Raw genomic sequence first — 5,711 nt, 5'->3', positions numbered from 1 at the left:
ACTTTAATGGAGGACATGACACCAAAAATAACATCAACAACAAAGCACCATCATTTGTGATAGAAAGGACCATGTACTTCACTTTCTTTTCTACAGTGAACTGTGCTGTCTTCACATTAACATTACTTGAAGAAATTGCCTTTTTGTATTTTTGGGAAATGATCAGGACACTTGTGACTTGAGCATGACAACCAATTACTTGAAGTAATTGGATGGAAAAGTTGTCATTCCGTTAATTATTTTTTTCTTTTCCATTGCTGCTAAAAGGACAAAGGTATGCCTTATTTGCTATATTTTGGTTTTGTAAGGCTTTTTAATAGCCAAAGGCTTTTTAATAGCTTTTGTGCATGATTGTCAAACTAATTTTGTCTACTGTAATTTACTACGAAATTGCTGTTTATGTTGCAAACATGTTCCTCTCATAGTGTTTGTAAGTGATGTCTATTTAAGAGTATTTAAACCTTGAAAGGAAAAAAGTATTTGCTGCCATGTAAAGCTAGTTTATTACAAAAAAGCATAATGCATATTATTTCAGAAAAGAGAACAGTATGTAAAATATTTAAGTAACACTGTATGTCTTTATGTAAGAATTAAGTCCATATTTTTTATAAAACACATGACCATGAGAGGCTGTCTGTGTTCTTTATTATTATTATTATTATTATTATTATTATTTGAGGGGGGGTGTTAGATATTTGATGTTCATTTAAAAGTGCAATAGTCAAGATTTCGAACTAGTAATAAAAAAAAAAAAGCAAGCAAGGCTTGTGAGCCAATAGTATGTAGGACTCCTGATCGCTCCCGCCTCCCGACATACCGTGTGGTACCAACGTTATAACGTCATAGTACTGTCGGCTCACAAGCCTTGTTAGAGGCGCACCAAACCAGCAGAGGTAAACAGGACATTCTTGTCAAACCCGTCAACATTTCTTAAAATAATAAATTCAGACTCATTTTTTTGGGGGGGAAGCAATAGGTCTACTTTCATTCTGCACCTAAAAGCTCTATGGAAGCTTTTTTATTTTTATTTGTCTACATACAAATCGTGTCTATATGACCTTTATATAAAATATATTATAAAATATAAAATATAAAATAATTAGCTGGCTGGTACTTGGTCTTGCTCAAACCCTTGCATAATACACATACTGATTCACCACAACTATGATAAGATACAGTAGCTGTCTGATTGGGAAGACTATGAGATCCCATTTAAGGATGATGGTGATGATAATGATGATTGCCTGAAGAGATTGGAATTGTCATGCAGCGGTTGTGAGCGTCTCTCATCTGATGGCTCGGGGGCTGTCCTTTGGCATTTCAATCAGCGCTGGGATGAGTCCACGCCCTCCCGTCTCCACACCCTGCCTCCCCATCCATCCTCAGGGATGACACTGTGACTTTCTAATGTGTCTTTGTCATTGAAATATAAATCGACTCACTCCAGCATACGCATGCATGCACATGTGTACACACACACACACACACACCATATGCAGTTAACATCTCAAATCCTCTGGATTTCACAGCACCTGGCCATGCAACAGGATAGTTCACCACACCCTATCCCTCCCCTTCTGTTAAAAGAAAAAAAATGAAAAAATACATAAAGTGCCTCTCACAACCATAAATCTTTATGGATTTTCTATCTTGAGTCCCCACCCGCTACAAGTGTCACCTAGTCTGAGCCCTGGCCACACCCTGACCAGCGTGCTACCCTACTCTCCTCCACAAAGAACAAGAAAAAAATCCCTACTCATCAGCAAGGCGGCCTTAAATCAGAAATGGCTCTTCCAGAGAACGTGATTAGCATTGATTTTCCCACCCTTTCCTGCCTCGCCCAACACGTGGCTGGCTGACTGACTGACTGACTGGCTGACTGACTGACTGACTGGCTGACTGACTGGCTGACTGACTGGCTGGCTGGCTGACTGGCTGACTGACTGGCTGGCTGACTGACTGACTGGCTGGCTGGCTGGCTGGCTGGCTGGCTGACTGACTGACTGACTGACTGGCTGACTGACTGACTGACTGACTGACTGACTGACTGACTGGCTGGCTGGCTGGCTGGCTGGCTGGCTGACTGACTGCTCGGGGGGAGGAGAGCGGTCCCTGCTGGAGTTAGGATCTTAAGCTGAATCCCAATCTGAGTGTGCAAACCACCCTTGCGGCCCCTCGCACTTGCGGCCTGAGGCCTGAGCACTTAAATGACGTCAACTGGAAGGGCCAGAGGGTGCAGGGCCGTGAATTAAATGGGACAGCACTTCCAGCTGCGCGCCAACGATTCTCAAGCCAGTTTAGCTCAATGCCCCTCCCACTTTGTTTTCATTGGCTGCTGCGTCCCTCCGAGGCAGAGGCTGCTCTGATGCGCTCCTCAGCTCTCCGCTCGGCTCTGCAAATTGACCAACTGATCGGCAAATGTCATAATTTATGTGTGATGCACTCGGATCATGACTCGGATGCACTCAAGCACTGTGTCACATGAGACGTGGTGGACTGTGGGTATTTTCTGCTCCTAAGTCCGCAAAATTGCGGACTTTCAGTAAGTGCGGTTAAAGTGTGCAAAATGGCGGCAGTGGCGCACTTGTGGACCTAGCAATTCCGTTTTGGGACTACCCTGAGCCCTTGTGGACTTAGCGGGAACACGCATGTAAGGCCACAAGGCCGCAAGTGCTCCTCACTTTCGCCTAAGTGCGCGATTTGGGATTCAGCTATAGCCTCCACACTGGTGTGTCTTTAACAGGTCACGTGTCCTCCAGATGCACCATGGGAACTTGGACAGCACTGTTGGGGGGGTGGTATGAAGAGGAGATATCGATTCAGGTTTGAGAGAGAGAGAGAGAGAGAGAGAGAGGGAGGGAGGGAGGGAGGGAGGGAGAGAGAGAGAGAGGGAGAGAGAGAGAGAGAGGGAGAGAAAGAGAGATAGGGAGAGAAAGAGAGAGGGAGGGAAAGACAGATAAATAGAGTGGGAGAGAGATATATATAAGGCGGTCTAGGAATGAGTCAACCAATTATGTTAGAGAGAGATGGATATCAGGATGGATTGGATGGAGGCTTACATGTTTAAAATAATTAAGACCTCACCATGGAGGTAAGGCTCGAGCCACATACACACACACGCACACACACACACACCCACACACACACACACACACACACACAGACATGCACAGCTAGGAGCAATACCACATGATTATGCAAAAGAAAAACAAGCTATCCATAGTTTACTGTACTAGTTAATATTTCCCTTTTCCCGTTTACCATGTATGCAATTGCACACTAGGGGATACCATTACATGCTGGGTCTTGTTTTGCAATTAGATAGCTGTTAAAAGTTAGTCCTTTATTATCACAGGGAATGAACATCCAGGGCTTACAAAGTGTTCTAGGATTATAATGTACCCACACATACTGCTATGATAGCGCCTGGTGTGGCCAGTTTTGAGGAGAATATCAATATTTATGTTTCATTTTGTGGCTTAGAGGTGTCTTTTTGGAGCATGGTGCAGTCTTCCCTCAGTGCTACTATAGATTAATTGAGGTTCCTGGGGAACAAGTCATTCTTTTCATCAGCAGTTAATGAATATCTATCAGATTGTCATACCAGTTTCATATTTCACCTTGAAAACATTTTATTCAGTTACAGGCACCCACGCATAAGTGCATCTCAGACTTTAAAACGACCCAACAAACCCCTCAAAAGGGCTTTCTCTGAAGAGCTCTTTGGAATCTATTCGACACCGTTTAGTTCTCAGCAAAGCACGGCCACATTCAATCACTTTAGGGCCTCTGATACCGATTACTTCAAGAGAACTATAGTGGATCGGTGGTGCAGTGCAATTTCATGAAACTGTCATTTTCTTGAGCCAGTAGAGAGGCTGTGGCCGTCAGTAAATAAGTAAGGTTTCTTTACTTTGATTGACCTGTTCCCTGAGTGGCACCTGGAGTGAATCAACAGAAAGGTAGCATCCATGATTTCTCTGATAAAGAGTAATAACATTTTGGAGGCCCTCTACTCATCCCCAAAAGCCCTGATGTAATTAACGTTTTATTACTGTAGGGTCAACGCTGAGAGACACACCCACAGGTTCACCTCCCTTTTCAAAACCTCAAGCCTCAAGTCTCTGCCTCACATCACCGTCTCAGAGAACACGCTAGAATATTATCCACGCTGCGAGAAATGACCTTAATACATTGCAGGCCTTTGTACTGTGTATTTACCATCTGATTTAATGGATGTTGTGTGTGTGTGTGGGGGGGGGGGGGGAGCTGGTGGTGTCGTTACCATCCACATCTGACAGAGAGGAGAAAAGTGAGGTAATGACAGAGCAGAGGGCGGGTAATAGTGTATTATCACTAATTGCATGTGACGCACATTAACATACCTCACAGAATGAGCAGGTGAACCACCACATATCTTCTATCTTTGCTTGTGTCAGGCAGACGCAATAACGTGTGTTTGTCAAAGTGTGTTGACCTGCAATTGACATGTCTATAATAATTCTCAAGGGCTTTCTCTAATCAATGTAATCACTACATGCTCTTTGTACAGTATGATCACAACAATTAACATGTCATTATTCACAAAATATTGAACGACTTATATTATTCAGAAAACATTTCATGAAGGATTGAAGCTTCTAGCTTCTAACAAACTATGCCAACTTTGCATTTAATTCCTCCTCAGATCTACAAAACGAGTCTTGAACGTATTGTTACGGCGGCACCTCCGCGCGCATTCCCCTCCGCTCCTCCGAGCTTGCCGGTGGCCCGACGCAACGTGCGTCGGTCCGGCTCTACCCCGCGGCGTTCGGGGTCTCCCGAATTCCCGCCTCCTGACTCCGGAGATGGGGCGCATTCGCGCTCCTCATCCCCGGAGAGTAATCCTGAGACGCCCAGCACCTCAGCACGCAGCACCTCAGCACGCGCACGGCGCGCGCTCCAACGCCACAGGTGAAGGCAATCGTGGTGATTAGTGAACGCGCTTACGGCTGAGTGCTGCGCACCGGGTCCCAATCATCATCATCGCCTGCCTACAAGAACCCTGGTTTTCTCCATGCTCATCGCCAGATCTTCCCATAGAATACCTGTGACCCAGTGTGCAGTGCTCGGCTTGCCTGCTATCACCACCCCTGGACTGAAACACGGATTCCCTGACCCCCCTTCTGGATATGGACTTTGATTACGGATTACGGATATTGGACATTGTTTGTTGATCGCCTGACCCCTGCCTTTATCGTTTTTGACCTTGCCTGCTGGACTTATTCATTTATTATTAAACCGCCCTTTGGGCTTTGCATTTTTTCTCTGCCTCCGGTGTCGTGCGTTTGGGTCCAAATCCAACCCAGTCATAACAGAAGATCTGGCCAGTATGGACCCAACCGGCACTGGAGAGCAACCGGAGACACCTTCGGCTCTCCAACTCCAAGGACGGGTGATCGCTGATCATGCCCGACTACTGCGGGAGGCCTCTGTCGCCATGATCGATCTACACACACGGATGGAGGTTCAGAACACCCAACAACAGGCTCAGTCTCAGCAGATCCAGGGCCTGGTTGCCATGGTTCAGGCGATGTCCACCCAGATCGCTGCCCTCACCTCCATCGTGTCCCAGGCAAGTCCGGCAGCTCCTGTGGCATCAGCACCCATTCCCGCTCCCGTCCCCGTGCCGACGCCCCAGCCTGTTCCTATGGGCCCCCAGCCCCAGCGTG

Source organism: Borostomias antarcticus (assembly GCF_949987555.1).
Source record: "Borostomias antarcticus genome assembly, chromosome: 9".
Taxonomy (NCBI): domain Eukaryota; kingdom Metazoa; phylum Chordata; class Actinopteri; order Stomiiformes; family Stomiidae; genus Borostomias; species Borostomias antarcticus.
This window is presented reverse-complemented; position numbering follows the sequence as displayed.